This window comes from Mustela erminea, chromosome 11, assembly GCF_009829155.1.
Source record: "Mustela erminea isolate mMusErm1 chromosome 11, mMusErm1.Pri, whole genome shotgun sequence".
NCBI classification, from domain to species: Eukaryota; Metazoa; Chordata; class Mammalia; order Carnivora; family Mustelidae; genus Mustela; species Mustela erminea.
In genome coordinates, this window is record NC_045624.1 from 88,177,094 (window position 1) to 88,195,480 (window position 18,387).

An 18,387-nucleotide genomic window follows, 5' to 3' on the forward strand; every position below is an offset into this window, starting at 1 on the left:
GCATGTGCGCGCCCACCCCGCACCTGCGCAGCACGGGCGCCGCCGCGCGCAGAACCTTCGCTCGGGGCTAGTCCCGCGCGGTCGGTCCCCGGGCGCGGCTTTCTTCCAGCCGCTTGCATTCGCAGTTCCCAACTTGTAGACGGACTTACAAAATATTATTATAGATGAAGCCACGTTTCAACGCTGGTGTTAGGGGCCTTTTGCCAAAATGGAAAGTTGTTAACAGAACAAGTCGAAAGCGTTCTTCATCACACGTACTTAGAGAAATTGAGTTCATTGCGAAAATTATCATCATTGGAGGCAGGATTGAAGGATGTCTGTCGAATAGAAAAGCGCGTGGGCGGACTGCCTCCTCCTGACTCACCTACCCACTTCCTACCCTATCCGGCGTGTCCTCAACTTGGGGGGCTCTAGGTGTCTTTCTACAGAAGGCTAATTCCTGCTCCTTTTCAAGATTCGGCTTAGGTGACGCTTCTCCTCGGCTCCCAGTTATCGGACTCCCTGTTGTGACCTCCTTAGCGGCTTCCCCAATATTTTGGGGTCCTTGGAGAGCTGGAGTGGTGGCCTGTTGCCGTGTATGGTAAGATGGTTAACACCGTTTAACACTTAGTAAATAAGGAATTAGCACAGTAGGGTCCCAGTACCACCTTGCAAGCACTTGCCTATGAATTAGGTTCCTTGCCGTTGTAGGAGGGTTTGACAGCTGTTACTGGGCATCTTTCTGAGTGCACCTGAGACCACTGGAAGTGGTAGTCCAAGTCTTCCGCTGCTTCCTTTATTGTTTCTCTTTTCTATTCCGTTTCTGCACTTTTTCTCCTGGCACTCACTTACCGGAGCTCCAATGCAGTGGATCTCCTTTCTGCTTCTCCTGATGCTCTACTCTTTGTATTCTCTTAGTCCATTTTTTCCACACTTTTAATCCTGTTTTGCTGAGACCTGGGAGTGGGTTGTGGATAGTAGTGCGCTTTCGGGTTTCATAGTCACAAAGATTCAGTGTTAGATTAGACTTTAACATTTCTGAATGAGCTATACACTGCCAGATCTGAGCGCTGTTCAATTTGCAATTTTATTTATTACCTTTAAAAATCTAAAATATTTGTAATTTAGTGACTCAGCTTTGGCATTTAGTTTTTCATTTTTTGAAGGTCTAAGAAATTAGAATTGGCCAGACGCTTTCTCGGCTTCTGAGAAGATTGATTTTGTGTTTTCACTTTTGTGCTCCTCCTTGCTTTCTTTCTTGCTTCTGGTCCCAGAAGTGGAAGGTACGGTTATTTCTGTATAGAAAACCTTTAGTGCTAGAGTTTGCACCTTGAACTTTTAGAAATTCTCATCCTTAGCTATGTGCCACTAGTTTTGAAAAGATAGAGACCACTCAGGGTGAGCAGAAGAGCAGTATCTGGTCACTTGTCGGGACTAATTCGCAGGATCTGACTGGGCCACACAACGCAGGAGTGAATTACTACAGTTACTTTGCATTATGTAGAGCTTAGCACCACTTTTGCCAATCATCTCAGTTCAGAGGAACACCCACTTTCCTGAGAAGGAGCTGGTAGTGGCTGGCAGAGCAAGTGAGATCTAATTAGGCAACCAGATAGTTGTAAATTTTTTTGATCCTGGAAAAACAAGAGTGTTTAAACAATAGCATCTTCACTGAAGGCACAACTGTTCAAAATCTGGGAAGAATGTTCAGATGACTATCACATTGACTGCAACACTGGTCATTTTCTGATTTGTTCTTCAAATCTGAGCTAAGAGCCAGTAGCCCTAGGCACAGCGTGTTCTACTCTCTACTGGGGCTGTTACGGAAAATAGTACTTGTAATGCAAAATTGTCCTGTCTGAGGTAGTATTATCATTATTTTTTTTTTTTTTAAGATTTCATTTATCCATTTGACAGAGCGAGAGAGCACAAGGAGGCAGAGTAGCAGAGGGAGAGGGAGAAGCAGGCTCCCCACTGAGCAGGGAGCCGGACTGACATGGGGCTCAATCCCAGGACCCTGAGACCACAGTCTGAGCCAAAGGCAGTTGCCTAACCAACTGAGCCACCCAGGTGCCCCTGAGGTAGTATTATTGAATCCTATCCGTGGTAGTATAATTATGACTGATTTGTCTGCCTAACTTGTCATTATTTTACTTTCTCTTTGCTCTTTATAAAACATGTGCCAAGTTGTGATACTTGGGCTTTAAGAATGTCAAGAGGTGAGAAGGAGCCTGTGTTAGGGAAATCATATTGTTGGCTAACTTCCTTTGTGCTTCTCCATGGTAATACCAAGTGCTGGTCATTTTACTAGAAAGATGAGACTTCGAACTCATTCTCAATCAATATTGTCTTTCTCCTGAAAAGAAAGTGTTTATTACTGCTGAATTCAAAACTGAACTTCGTCAGTAAACACAGTTCTTTTCTTTTCACTGATGTAGTCAACAATCATTTTAGGAAGATGTAAAAATTGGGGTCCTCGCATGGCTCAGTCAGTTAAGCTGGTAGTGGCTGGGGTCATGATCTTGGCTTTTGGCTGGGGACATGATCTTGGGGTCTTAGGATCAAGCTCCACATTGGGTTCCCTGCTCGGTGGGGAGTCTACTTGTACCTCTCTCTCTGCTCCTTTCCCCTGCTTGTGCTCTCTCTCTCTCTCTCACATAAGTAAATAAAAAAATCTTTTAAACTGTTTTAGAAAAATGTAAAAATCACTCTACATTTATTAAATTGTGCAATAGATTAACTCAGAGAGCCTGGTAAATTAATCTCAAAATAATTAAACTGAACTCTTTTTAAATTAAATTTTAATTTTAAAAATAATTTTCGATTTATAGAAAAGTTGCTATGTACTCTTCACTCAGCTTCTTCTAATATCTTCTATTACCAAGAGACATGTCAAAACAAGGAAATTAACATTGGTGTTTTATTGAAGGGATTTTCAGGAATGGAGGGAAATGAAAAAGACAAAATCATTTTACTTTCTCTTGAAGACTGAACAAAATGCGCGAGGATTCGGTAAATGGCAAATGGCTTTGACCCATTTTGCTGCTCATTAACTATCTGGTGTTAGCACCTGCCTCCCCTTGGTTGTCTCCCTCCACTGTCCATTTCCCAGCAGGTGGCAGTGACCCACTGTGGCGTATGATTGATCCAGCTGTACACCTAAAGCCTGGTGTCTGCTCTCATAGCCATGGGCCCCAAACCATGTTGCACTAAATGTGAGTTTTTTTAACGCAGGGGAGCCTTCTTGCTGCTCCAAAGTCCATTAGAGCAGTGGTTACAATTTGGTGGTCAAAAGCAAGGCTGTGTTGTCAGACTCCTGGGTTTAAACCCTGCCTCTACTTTGGGACTTTCAGCAAAGGCTTTCACCTTTAAGTTTCCCTTTTCTCATTCCCATTTTGCAGAGAGGAAATGAGTGCTGTAGTGAGGTTTACATTTTATAATTGTCAGACATCACAGGGAAGAGGGCCGAGTACAGAGTAAGCGCTTACTAAATGTTACCTGTTATTATCACTGTGTTTCAGAAACCGTGGGTGGCTCAGTCTCCCAACTGGGTGGTCAAGAAATAACCAAGACTCAATGGTAGAGCAAAAGCATAAGGAAGTCAAACTTTTATTTATTGTCCACAAGAGGATGAGAGTTGTAAGGAAGACTATTCCATTGGTAAAAGGAAAGAAATATGAAACTTGGTAATAGGATTCTAGAAAGCAAAGAAAATGAAAATGTTCACTACTGCAAATCATGTGGGGCAAAGGTCACACTAATCCTCTTTGTGTGGGTCCAATTTTAATATATTTGTGGCTGAAGTGAGCACAGTTCTCATCACCGTCTTAAGCTTAGCTCAAATTTAAGCAAAATAAACAGGAAAGATGCCCTAATTTGTAGAGGTTAATTTTATAGTGACCATCATGAGCACTTCAATTAGGTTTCTAAAGAAAAAAAGCATATTGCATAATAACTTTTATAATAACATAACTCGGAATTTGGATGGTGTTTGGCATTTTTCAGAGACCTTTTGTACTCCCTTTTTCATGTGACTCTTGAACTAAGGGAGGGTGTTGGAATTACGATATACATTTTGTAGAGACAGAGGCTCAGAGGGATGAAAGCATATTGGAAAGGGCCTCACAGCAGAAGTGACACAGCACCAAAGCTTGAGGGAGGTGAAGGGGCTTCTCCAGGAAGATGGGAGGGGCAACCAGATAGAGGTGCAGCAGGAGGTAGGGAATGATGAGAATGGAGAGGGGAGTTCTTTTGTGGGACCAAATACCTCAATATATCTGATGCTTTGACTAAGGGGGGCAGTGTAGAAGCTGGTCTTTGTGTGCCCGCCTAGGAGTTCAGACATGATTCTCTGGCAGTGAGTTGCTTTGAGACAGAGGACGATAACATGATCAGGTTTCAGTTTAGAAATATCACTGTGGTGGGTAGAATAAAAGATAAGCTCCAAAGATAGTTAGTGGGTAGGTTCAAGAGAGCTGAATTTTCTTTTTTCTTTCCTTTTCCTTTTTTTTTTTTTTTTTTTGACAGAAGGATAGAGAGAGAGAGAGAGCACCAAGTAGGCAGAGTGGGAGGGAGAAGGAGAAGCAGGCTCTCCATTGAGGGGGGGGGCCTGATGTAGGACTTGATCCCAGAACCCTGGGATCATGACTTGAACCAAAGACAGAAGCTGAACTGACTGAGCCATCAAGGTGACCCTGAGAGCTGAGATTTTCTAAACCCGCTGGTCATGGGATCTCAGGTCCCAGACGGGTGACAATGAGCAGAAGCAGCCAGCCAGGTGAGCGCCAGCAACAGAGTACTGCCTGCAACAAAAGCACGAGATTTAGGTGCAGAAACCACTCGGTCCTGCCCTGGCTTTATCAGACTTAGAAATTTTCCCGAAACATTGCCATTTAATTTCCGTTTGCTTACCTCTCTGGTAAGGAGAGTGTAGTATTTGTAGAGCATCAACTGAAGTATGTCAATTAACATGGGTGGAGTGCTCCCAACAACAAATCAGGACCGGGGGATGAAGACAAATGTGAAAATGTCTCAGGCTGGTCCCCCAATCCTACCCAGGCTGGAGGGTTCAGCAGGCGGCCTGAGCTATGTAGCAGGGTGGCTGTGGAGAGTTTAGTATCCCGTTTTGCGCCGCTGCTATAAGTAATGATTCAAAGGACTTCCACGTTTTATTGTCTCCCTGGAAAGTAGAGTGGCCCCAGAGAGGGATACAGAGATTTCAAGTTTAATACTGTATTACACCCAGGGGTCTCTCTTGAAACCTGCCAGGAAACAAAACAAAGTGTCCACTAGTTCTGTATGGATGGTTTGTTTATTCTGTTTGCAAGTGCAGAGAACTGACTTCCTGCCAGAGAGAGAACAGGGTGTGATAGATCTGGGACAGTAAACTGAGCAGATGAAGTGCTTTGTTTTTAGCATGCTGGACAGGATCGCCCCAGGACCTGAACTTTTTGTATCTTACATAGGAAACCCAAAGAAATGCCCTTCCCTCCTGTTTCTGGGCCTGTGGACTTTGGGTCAGGACCACCATGATCTTCTGAACATTTATTAAGAGAGAACAGGCTACCACAGGGGATGGCTTTCAAAGCTTATCAGTCACGCGCCCAGGAGGTCTGTAATCTTATCAGCAAAAAAATCAATTTCCTAACATCATATGAAGTGGGTAAATAGAGAAATCCCTGAGTAAAAGCTGGCCAGGGAAATTCTGATGCTGACGAACTTTTGGCAATGGACGTTTGTTTACAATTTCTCTTGGAGGCAGAAGAAAGTATTTTATACAGTAGCATGGTTTCTAGAAAGTTAACTGTAGATGTTATTTTTGCAAGTGGAATTTTACTTTAAATGCACTTCAGGAGTTAGCCATTTAAAGGATTATTTTGGAGAGCCTCCCTGTGATCATTCTTTATTCTTCATAAGTTTGTATTTTTTGTACTCTTTGCCCATCCCATTTTTCTAAAGCGACGATTAATTATAATTGTCTTACAAGCTAAATAAATTGGTCTTGGCTTTCTGAAACAATTTCGTTGGTCTTTTCTTTTTTCTCCCTTTTTTAGATAAAAGCAAGGTGTTTTGTTTGTGGTTAAAATCCCCTGATTTATTATTTTTTTTTCATTTCCCAGAATGACCATATGATAAGAAATCTGAGAATTTATTGACTTTGACATTTTTTTTTTTAAATCAAGGCAAAACCCTGAGAAGAGGACAGTCCCAATCACCCTACCACCTGCCTATAAAAATATATATGCATCATGCTGCCTTGTCACAGGGATCTTGAAATGCCACCCTAATACTTATGTTAACAATGTCACATTTTATTTTATTTTTTAAAAAGGTTTTATTTTTAAGTAATCTCTACATCCAACATGGGGCTTGAACCCACAACCCCGAGATCAAGAGTCTCACCCTCCACTGACTGAGCCAGCCAGGCACCCCTACAGCTTCACATTTTAAAATGCCAACACCCTGGAGAATTACTGCATTAAATGATCTTTACAATAGAACACTCTAATGGAAAATTATCTAATTATCTGATTATTTTTCTCCTGGCAGTGAGAAACCTGGGAATTTTAGTGGGAGTGCGGGGGGGTGGGCACGGACAAAAGGGTAATCTTGGAATCTGGGGCACCATCTTCGAAAGACAGGCTTAACCAAAGGAAAAAGTTCCAGGCTGCCAAGAAGTTGAAGAAGGGATACTGAATGCCTGGGAAGTATGCTAGAGAAGCTGTTCAGTATCGAAGAAAAGGAAAATGGGAAGCAGAACTAAAGTAAACTTGGATTCCTGCACAACTTAATTTAAGGAAGACTGGATTTTCTCAACACATTTAATTTCAGTAGTTGCCAACCATTCTCAAGTAAAACCATTTGAGAAGAAAGAGAGACCTGAATAGAGACTTCTTTCCAATATTTATCGATCACCCATATGGACCAGGCACTTTGCTAAGTGCTCATCACACAGAGGAGAACCAGATATTTTTGTCTTCAGAGAATTTATATTCTAAAAGGGCGGGCCAAAAGCATAAAAAACTAAGGAAAATGTACTTTCAAGTTGTGATATGTGCAATGAAGAATACAAAACCTACACTATTGTATTTTTTTGTCTTCCACTCTACAGTCTGAGTACCTTGCAAAATCTGTGGTACAACAGAGATAAGTTGGCAATGACTACAATCTTCATAATTTACAACATCAACTATTATTGACTTAGGTCCCATGTAAGAAATCCCATGGAGGACTTCTAGGGATAATCTTATAGCACTCTCAGAACCCTCGGAAATTCTTTAAACTTAACATTCTAAGCACTGAGGGGCTCCCCAGAGCCAGCTATGATCATTAAGTAGGTGAGATGAACTGCTGTCCGTGAGGTTCGACTTTAGGATTTAGCTGCTGTCTGCTCTCCCCACCCTAACGCAGTGTCCATCCTTCAGCTGCATCGTCAGAAATTCCAGGGTTGAGAATTCTAATAGACTGGCCTAAGGACAAGAACAAAGGGAATGGTGGTTAAGTTATGGAGCTGCTAGTGATAAGAAGAGAGAGGCTTAAGGAATATACCCAAAGCCCCAGAAAAGAAGGTATTGAGAAAACTGATGGAAAATGCTTCATGTAGGAGAGTAAACTCACGACGCTTCCAGATCAGAAACCCCGGTCAAGAGTAGAGTGGGGAACAGAATTCCTCCTGAACTTTAAAGGCAAAGTGGGGAGCCATTTGAGGTCCCCGCTTGCTCAACTGTTAGAGGGGACTATAAATCTGTATTACGCCAGGCTGCCTGTGCAGTCCTAAACATTCTTTTATGCATGTGATTACTAAAGCCACTGCAAGGAGAAGTCAAGCAGAGGACTTAAGTTATCTGTTACAAGGATCATTGTGCTACAGTCGATAGAATGCCGAGATAGAAGGTAAAATATAGTTAAGCCTTACCTCTCCCTAGTGAAAGAGGTAATAAGAGGAATATGAACTGGAGTAATCAAGTAAAACTGCTACCTTCTTGAGCCTTCAAGCACCCTTTTTTAAAAAAATCTGCCCGGCATCCTTTCTGGGGGAACACGGCCCCCCGCCCCCCCATTCCAAAGTATTCCTGGTCAGGTGGTTTGGCCCAAGGATGGGTATGTGGTCCAGACTCAGTCAATCAGCCATTCTAGTCACAGTGATTCGTTCCTGAAAGAGTAGTTCCCCAGAAGTCTCTGTGTTTATTTACCAGCTATCCAGAAAAATACCCCCTTTTCCAGGAACTTTAAAGGCAAAGTGGGGAGCCATTTGAGGTCCCCGCTTGCTCAACTGTTAGAGGGGACTATAACTGTAGGAACTCTGGAGGTCTGGGGTAACCAGAGTCCAACTGACTGACGCATGGAGTCAGCTTGAAGATGAAACTAAGCAGTGGCAAACGGGATAGGGAGTGAGGGCGGAGAGGTCCTAACCTATACTATATCCACTCTGTAAGATCTTTGTGTGGCTGAAGCTGAGTAGAAGGACAAGTTTCTACCAGTCTCTAGGAATGGGGAAACCTGCTCTCTGACTCACCGTAGAACCAGCTATCCTTGTTAGAAGGGGACAGTTTCTCAAAGACATTTATCGTGGAAGGGGACTGATGATAGCAAATAATGAGGTGGGACTATTTGAAGTTATTTGCCTTGGGGTAGCCAAGTTTAGTGTATACCTGTCTGCTCTCTCAAGCCTTCCCATGCACTGCACTCCCCTCTCCACCAATCCCTGTCCTCATCCCCATCTCCGCTGCCTTCCATTAACCTGCCTTACCATTCACCTAGGGGAAAAAGAGTGAGGAAGAAAAAGCAAGACTGAGACAGCATCCAAACCCATCATAATTAGTCTTCTTGTCTTTCTCAGACATCAGTCTTTAGAATGTTTGAAAGCAAGACTGTGTCTCCCACTCCTGGATGGTCAAGGTCTTACACAGCCCCAGGACTTAGTAAGCATGTCAGTGAACTTGAGTGAATCTGGAAGGGGCTGTAGAGATGGAGGCCCTGTAGTATTCAGCCTGAGAAAGTCATTGCTTTGGATGGAAGTGTTGCCTCTCCAAGCATCCTCTTAAAAAACCCAAATACTCAGAGGAAACTTAAGGTACTGCACTTAATGAAGAGGAGCCCAGCAACTCTCATTTTTGGCAGCTATCAGAACAAGAGGAAACACAAACACTGGATTTTAGAGAACAGTCCGAGTATGATAGAAAGAGCACAAGTTTGGTTAACTGATTTGGAGAACAGTTGGATCTCTCTCCTAAAGTTGAACATTTGTGTGGATATGATCCAACAATTCATTCCGAGGGATGGACCTGAGGGAAACTCATGCAGATTTGCAACAGGAGACATGTGCAAGAATGTTCAGAGTTTCGCAGTGTGAAAACCTGAGAACAGCCCAGATGCCCATCAACAGGAGAGTGGATGGGTGAAATATAGTTACATAACATTATCTATACTATAGTGAAATATAGTTACATAACATTATCTATACTATAACATTATCTATACTATCTATACTACATTAACTATACTAATATAGTTACATAACATTATCACATAGCAATAAAAACAAATGAACTATGCTAATTCACTACAGTGTGGATAAATCCTAGAAATGAAACAATAAAACATTAAGTGAAGAAAGTAGTTGTCCTAAAAGTATACAAAATCATAATTTGTATAAAGTTGAAAACAACTAATATAAGAATATACTTTATAATCTTAAATCTTAGTTCATACAAATACTGCCTGAAATCATTAGAAGCATTGATACAAGAGTTAAACTTGAATCATGAATAGAGTTGGATTGACGGAAATGGAGTGATCTGTTCCAGTGTGTGATTAAGCGTAGACCGAGGCGGGAATATGTTGAGTGACTAAGAGGATAAAAAAATGACACTTCAAGAGTACAACTAGACCGTGAACTTTCTAAAGGCTGGTATTGTGTGTTATTCATCCTTATATCCCCCTGGCCCGGCATGGTACATGAATAAATAGAGTTCAACAATTGTTTGTTATTTAAGTGGATTAAATACATAAATAAAAGCATAACTTAGAAAAAGAATATACTTTATAGAAATATATATAGATGCAATAAAACTACCTATTTAAAAAAACAAAGGAATTCTGGAGGATGGTTTTCTTGGGTGGATACATGAGGGGAGTGGGCTGGGGGACCACATGGTTAGATGAAGGTTATGTCAAGGTTCTAGCTTTTGTTTGGGATTGTGGGTACCAAACACATGATTACAAACAACAAAATTAATAAGTCAAGACAAAACTGGAAAGCCTGGGTCCCAGGCTTGCTTGATTTAGAAAGCGCAATCTTTGGGCCATGATGATGAGGGAAAAGTGAAGTGAGGTAGGGAACGTTCCAGGGAATAATGCTAGGGATGCCTTAGCTTGCTTCACAGAGAGCTCTGAAGACATAGGGCTGGTAGGTGGGAAGGTGTGTCTGCTCAGCCACATGGCAGGTCTTCAGGGGTTATGTTTCAAAAGATGGTGCCTTGGAGTCGTCCTTGCAAGGGAGGAGGGTGAAGACAATTGTCGGGCTGGGTCTTTCCAGCACAGAGATAACTACCCCTGGGCACCACTTCTGGGGAAATCAGATCTCACAGCCTGTGTGAGACCTTCTAGCTGAGGCTAGAAGCAGTAGGAGAAGCTACCATATCAAGGTATGGGCCTAGCTGCTCCACAGCAGCAAGGGGAAGATCCTGACTCTCCCAGGCAGGACTCAAGCTGGCCCCAGGGGGAGTAAGTTCCTGGGCTGTAGAGGTCACAGAGCCAGGGCTGGGGGCTGACAGTCCAGGCTAGAGGGGACACCGTGGGAAATGAAGAGGAGCCTCAAATGTGTCCTGTACGAGCGGGGGGCTTGGGAGGTCAGACCCAGCTTTGAACCCCTGTGTGAGTTGGGGTACATTTCGTATTTCCCTCGCCCCACACTGGGAATGTGTGAATGGTCAAAGCTACCACCGTGGGTGGTGAGGGTTTGAAAGAGATGATGTCTATAATGCAACCAGTAGTCTTTGGCACCTCAGAAGGCCTTAAAAAAATGGAATTCCCCTTTGTGCCACTCCAGGCCATGAAGCGTAAGTGAAACAGCACCCAATGGGGGAGCAGTCCTGGCTTCATTATCCTCTTTTCCTCATCCCACCTCACCCTTGTCCTGACCCTGCGCAGCCCACGGACCCCAGGCACCTATGTTAGAGGATGAACGAGAGAAGACAATGTTTACCCCTTTTCTGATGTTGATAGTCCTGGCCTGTACTGCTCCCCTGTGATCTTGGCTTGTGCAGCTATGGGGAGTGAAGAGGCACCCCAAACAAAGATGGGTGCTTCGAGCAGGCAAGTAATTCCCCACCCCCCTTGCAATGATATTCTTCAAATATTTGTCTAATATTTGCTTTGGTTGGGGCAGAGCTGGCCCCAGCAGGACAGAGGGCCGTTTTCCAGTGTGTCTGACGTTGGGCCTGGGGATGGGAGGTTACAGATGCAGATTTCCATTCATTTCAGGGATATGTTGGGTCGCTGGTGACTTACAACCTGCCAAGGTGGTCCTTCTTTTACGCGTCTAGAGCCCTTCAAAGGGTGACTAGGCCTCTTGGTAGCTGGTGGCTGTCCTTTTAATCGAGATCCTCTTTCTTTTTCGTCCTTTCAGAACATCCATTTCCTGGTTCTTTGCCTTACCCAATTATGTGCCAGTGCCTGTTTTAACCTCGCAGGTTCCTGTGCTTGAATTCTTGCCAAGTCCTAAAATAAATGCACACTGCTGTTTTGACTGGTGAAGTGTAGTATTGCATAAGCAGGTTTCGATTTTGCAGATCTGAACAAGGGATTTGAAGTTTTCTTTTCTTGCTCTTAATCTGTTGTCAAATTTGGGGGCAAAATGAAATTATATGGGGATTGGAAGAAAGCTCTCAAAAGGGGCCCTATTATCAGTGGTGCATATTTTACACACCCTCCCAACTCTAAGACACTCCTCCATAGGAGCCCTTTTGAGGACAGAGAACATTCCTGTCACTAGATTGCCTCTCGTCCCTTTGAGTCATCCCTGTGTCCTCCACAAATATGTAAACAATTCAGGAGGAGTGGCATTCCTGTGCCCTCTTTGCAAATTTTCTTTTTCCCCCTCCCCCAACGTCCACAGATCCAGTTGGCCCCACCTTCTTCCTAGTGGACAGTGGGCAAGGAATTAGGAAGTCATCTAAAGACTTGATACCACAGACTGCAAGTATTACTGGAGAAATAACCTTCTGCCTGCTCCCATAGTACCTCTTGGGCCCCCAAGAACAAAGCCTAGAATTCTACTATTAGAATTTCTTTCCTTTGGCTACATTTTGAGTGTTCCTAAAAGAACACTGTATTAGAGGACTGGCATTTTAGGGTGTCCTGAGTCATCTCTATCTTTAATGTGAATGCGGAGTAGCTTGGGTCAGCAGAGGCTGAGGACAGCTGGAGGACGGAAGAGGAAGAGAGGCTGTAATTATGTAGCTCAAGACCCAAAGCGAGCTTCCACTTTGATAGCAGCCATCCAGGGCCTACTTACAGGTGGCTAGTGATATTTTGACATTAAATTCCCTCTCTCTTGCCAACAGAGGTGCTCCTGCTTTTAACTTTCAAATTAGAAATGTCTATTTATGGTAGCAGTGGAAAATTGAGTAGGTTAGCAAAGTCAGCAGGGGTTGGAAAACCCCTAGAAAAAATACCAGGAAAGTGTCACCCAAAATCCAATTTATTTTTTTAAAAGTTAGGCACCAAAAAAAAAAAAAAAAAAAAAAAAAAAAAAGTGAGAGCCAAGAAAAAAATGCTCCTGGAAAGGCAGAAACATGTGCTATGATATTTTCTGCCCTCTCTCTTTTTTTGCCCTGTGATATTAGGCCATCTTTTATGAAGGTCATTGTTTCTGAAAATCAATAACTTTAACTAATTGCTGAGATGTCTCCTGAGGCAGTAGGAGATAATAGGGTAAGTAAACACTAGGCAGTTGCTGTATCCGAGGAAGGGATCATTCCAGAATGCAATTAAGCCCAGCACGGATGCCCCCTTTTAATCAGATCCCTCATTCTCTGTGGGGCTCACCCAATGGCCCAGACTTTATTGAGCTGCTGGATTAAAGGCATGAGAGTTGAGTCCCATTTTGTTCCATGTCTGATCTTAGAGAAGCCATTTATTGCTTTTACCAGTTTTCAGGACCAGTCCCAGGAAGTATTGAGAATTGAGTGTGACTCATGATTACTAATGTTATATGGTTCTTTGTAGTTTGCAAAGCACATTTATATGCATTGTTGCATTTAGTCCTTCCAACCACTCCACATCATTATTATATCATTATTATCACAGTTTTGCTCCCGGGGAAACAGAAGGCTGCAGAGATTCTCTGACTGGTCTAAAATCTTAGAAAGGGATGGTTCTAAACTGAGGTTTTCTCCCCCCGGGGCCTGCTGCTCCACAGTTCGCATTGATTCCGAGGAGACGCCAATGGTCCCCCACACTCCACACTCCTAACTTTATTAATAATAACAGTGGCGATAGTGACTGCCACTTGGGATGGTCACATGATGCCAGGTACTTCTCATTTCAACCTCATACCCAGCCCATGCTATAGATTTTATGACTCAACTTCTTTTACGTTTGAGTAAACTGAGGCTCAGAGAGATTAGGTATGTTATCCCAGGTGCATAGCTACGAAGTGATAGGGACAGGATTCAAATCAACACCTGTTTGATTCCCTAGCTCTTAACGACGCTCGTTACTATGACCCTGCTGGGGTTTCCTCTGGTTGCTTTTTCGAGGCTTCCTCGTCCTTCCAAACATCTGATTCAACAGAGCAGAAGCACACAAGGTGCTTTCAAGGGCAGAGAACAATTTACAGGCTATAGAAGGACAAGGAAAGGACCATGGGTCTTCCAGGACTTCCAGTGGGAGACATAACAGATCTGTGGAGCGAAACTGTAGTAACAGATACTTTGTCGGGTGGGGAGTTGGGGGGAGGATGGGCATGGAGCTCATGGAGGGGTACAGGGGAAACGGGATTGACCAACCCACACTGAGGCATCAAGTCCCTCCCTAAGGGACTCACTGTGGATCCTCTGGTTTGAATCATTCCCTTTTTATAGCAGAATGGGGTGCTTACTCCCAGGCATCCTGTACTAGTAATGGCCCATAGTAAGGCACAAGGGCAGTCTCTCCAGCTTGGTTTGAAGGTAGCAGTCGGTCCTGAACATGGCAGCACAGACCGAGGACTTTAAGACTCCCTGCTTGCTTACAGATGCTCCAGGTCTGAGTAAGTCCTGAAAGATAAACTTCGAGATAAAGGCCATAACATACTTAAGGGCTACTTAAGGTTTGGCTTCAGTTAAAAACAATCAGAAGTCCCCTGCCACCTTCTCAAGATGTTTAGCTTGTTTCCTCACTGAGCGATGCTGGCAGAAGGGTAGAGGATGTTGGTGAGAGAAGGTCTGGGAACAAGACAGTTTGTCCAACGCCCTGAAAAGAAACCCTTTGAAGATTTGGAGGAGGTCAGAGAATCCGTGTGTCTTCCATCTTCCAGTATCCCCCCCGGGGAAGCAGTAGAGCAATTTTTCTCTCTGTTGAAGCTCATGGTTCTCAGCCTGGGCTTCACATTTGAATCAGTTGGGGGACTTTTTCAATCTACCCAGGCCTTGAAACCCACCACCCCAAAATCTCCTGGGGTGTGGTCCAGGTATTGTAATTTTTATAAGCTCCCCAGAGGACATTACTGCTCTAGAATTCCACAATCAGAAACAAAAGAACCAACGCAAGTGTCCAATTAAACTTTCTACCCTTCTGGTGCGTTTGGAAGGGAAACAGTCATCATAAGTTACTTTTAAAGAGGGGAAGAGAGACAGAGAGAGGAGAAGCAATTTGTCAAGATGGAGGGCTGGTGAGGGCAGGGCTGGGGTAGGAGGCGCCTCCTTTTCTTTTTGCTCTCACACATCCTTTTTTTCTGGCGGTATATTACAATATCAGTAGTCCAGTCGGCTTTGCTTTCTATGTTCACAGGCAGGAGGTCTCTACTCCTTCCCCAGCATGACCTTTCCAATGAGAACTATACTACGGTTTTAATGTCTTTCCTGGTAAGGAAAATCCACATCTTTCTTTTCTAAACCTCAGCTCTTTGCAAGCCCAAGCAGTGGGTCATGTGATGTCTGCATCTGCTTAGGAGCAGCCAGGGACCACATTCAGTGCATTCTGGACAGAGCGGAACACATGCACATGCAGTGAAAACACATTCAGACCTACCCCGGTCTCAGCTTTCCATGGAGCTGTAAACCCAGCATGTCTGCCATTGAATCTACAGAAGTCAATTCTTTAAGAGCATGGAACTCAGTCTCCCAGCGGGCCTGGCCTGGAGAGGCTGCCCAAATTCCTGCGTGCTTAAAGGTGCACTTGTGTTTCTTGATTTAACTGGGTCAGTTTTGTTGTTTATTTCTGCCATTCAGTTTCAGGGCCGAGCTGGCAATTCCCGGAGAGCGAGGGCTCTGAGTGACCTGGGCAGGTGTTCAGTAACCCCCTGGGAGTGTTATTGAATTTTGTTCCTCCCCCAGCCTCCCGGTTTATGTATGAGTTGTTATGTGACCGAATTCTATTTTTGACTGCCAACGTGCTCTGTTCCACTGGAATCATGTTCTCTAGACACTGCATTATGCAAGCCAGCTCTATGGTTTGCCAGGAGCGCTCAGCTAAACCGTGACAATTCCCAGCCGTAATCACTGAGACACCCCCCCCCCCGCCCCGCCCTGCCCCAGTGATGCAAACAGCAGGCTTCCTGGCTGCAGAATTGAGTTGCAGTTATGTTTAGGACCTGTCTGGTTCTACCTGAGGAGAAAGTCCTGTCTGGCCACTTCGATCAGCCTCTCTCATCTTGTCTCCTGCCTAACCCCAGAATAAATCCCACAGGTCTTGGTGGGGGAGGGCTTTCACAAGGCTGCCGGTGAAGATGGAACTTGAAAGCAATCCTAATGAGGGGCAAGCATTGTAATGCTCATTGTAACGGGTCTCCTCCAGCTGCAAGCAGCAGAGGAGAAACGGGTTTAGATGGAGGGTTTCCAGTGGAGAAACCACTGTCATGGAAGTGTTCCTGTTTAGTCCTTCATTATCCTAAAGGGAGTAGGTTAGATGAAGTCCCAGGTTGTTTTTCTTTGGGCTAATCAGAGAGAAGTGGTCTTTGAGAACTATGTAGAGCCTGGGGTTTTCCCTCTGACTTCTTCTTCTTCTTTTTTTTAAATTAATTTCTTTTTCAGTGTTCCAAAATCATTGTTTATGCACCACACCCAGTGCTCCATGCAATACGTGCCCTCCATAATACCCATCACCAGGCTTACCCCTCCACTCCCCCCCCTCCAAAACCCTCTGACTTCTTCTGTAGGACTGGCATCTAGCTTATCCAAGATGACCTAGAGAAGGGGCGGGGCCTAGGTCAGAGACTCCCAGCAGTCTCTGTAGGGAGAATGTTAGTATCAGTCAGGATTCCTTGGTGGCAAGCAATAGAAACCAATCCTCTAATAAGAGTGAACCTCCTTGGGCGCCTGGGTGGCTCAGTTGTTGAACATCTGCCTTCCACTCAGGTCATGATCCCAGGGTCATGGGAGCGAGCCTGGCATTGGGCTCCCTGCTTGGTGGGAAACCTGCTTCTCCCTCTTCCACTCCTCCTGCTGTGTTTCCTCTCTCCTGGTGTCTCGGTCAAATAAATAAATAAAATCTTAGGGGGAAAAAAAAAAAAGAATGACTCTCCTTAAGAAGAAAAGGACTTTTTAGAAAATAAGTTCTATGAGAACAGGGCTACCTTGTGCATAGCTGCCTTCCTGGCAGAGCAGACCTTGAACCTAGTAGGTTCTCAGTAAAAGTTTGTGGCCTGAAAGAAGATATGGGGGGGGGGGCAAAGAATTTTTAGGAAAGACTGAGAACCAGTTTCAGAAAAGGAGCAGAAGGAAATGAATGCTTTCCAGCCACTCTTACGTTTTTGAATGTGTATACCCATGCATCAAAATCCAGAGGAAGAGAAGGAGAGTGGAGTTTTTCAGAGAAAAACGGAACCATTGGAATATACACAGAAAGGGGTGGGGGAGAGGTAGAGGGAGAGAGAAAGAATTATGACGAAACATTGGCTCACACAATTATGGAGGCTAGCAAGTGCAACGTGCTGGGGCTTTGGAGTTGGGGTTGGAGACCCAGGAAGAGCTGATGTTTCACTTCAAGGGCCATCAGGCAGGAAGAACTGCTGTTGCACATGAAGCCCAAAGACAGTCTGCTGGATAATTCTCCCCTACTCAGGGGAGGGTTGGTCTTTTTGCTAGATTCAGACCTTTAATGGATTGGGCAAGCACCAACCACATATGATTGAAATGTTAATCTCATCCAAAATTGCCTTTGCAGAAAATTCCAGGATAATAGCTGGGCATCCCATTGCCCAGTAGACACATTAAATTAGCCATCATAGAGAGGAGGAGAGAGAGAGAGAGAGAGGGAGAGAGAGAGCGAGAGCGCACATCTGGCCTAGTTTGAATTATAGGACCATCCCTTTGGCCAGTAGAAGGCAAGATGTTCTGTTGGGTAATTCCAGAGACTTTGCACAATGGAGCAGAACTTATTTCCCAAAGGGAAAGTGGGGAGCTATTACCAGGAGAAAGGGGAATGGATACTGGGAAGCCACAAGCCAAACAGCTGGCTCCTCTTTAAGGAGTCTTACTTCATCACTTGCTTCTGTGTGGGTTAACAGCAAAACACATCTCTCCGCTTTGACTTCATCTTTCAGCTCCTCTTCTCTGGGTGAAAGGGAAAGCAGGTGGGATGGGGAAAGAAATAATTTCTGTCCCTTTGCTCCTTTACCTCCATCATGAGTAGATTAAACTATCTGAGGGTAGGCCATCAGCTTCAGACCCTCACTTTTTTTTTTTTTTTAAGATTTTATTTATTTGACAGAGACAAGTAGGCAGAGAGGCAGGCGGGGTGGGGTGGAGCAGGCTCCCCACCAAGCAGAGCCCGATTCGGGGCTCGATCTCAGGACCTGAGATCATTACCTGAGCTGAAGGCAGAGGCTTTAACCCACTGAGCCACTCAGGCACCCCAGGCCCTCACTCTTAATGCTTTGTTCTAACGCTTCAGTGCTCAAATGCTGGGTCACTGAAAATTCTCCCCAAACTATAAAGGGTGCTCATAAGACAGCTCTGCCCCAGAAGAGTGTGAATCTGTTGTATTATGTGTATTTTACTTCTTTTTCATTCTTTACAGGTGTCATATAGCTGTGGCTGTGGCTAACCTTTCTGGAATTAAAAAGGCACCCATTCCTCAATGCTTTACATCCATTGCTCAGAAATTCTTGTAATGGACTGATTTTTTTAGAACATGATGCTACTATATACAAGAATATTGTCGCAATAAGTCTCACGTGCATACAATGTCAAAGATGCCTCCCTA

General features: G+C 44.2%; 1 long non-coding RNA gene across 1 annotated transcript in view; it reads left to right on the forward strand.

Annotated features, from left to right (window-relative positions):
- Positions 1-29: 29 nt before the first annotated feature.
- Positions 30-18,387, forward strand: part of LOC116569541 — a 221,625-nt gene continuing 203,267 nt past the window's right edge. Inside the window, exon 1 of the long non-coding RNA XR_004277065.1 lies at positions 30-580. This is a non-coding gene — a long non-coding RNA (uncharacterized LOC116569541). The remainder of the gene's footprint in view (positions 581-18,387) is intronic.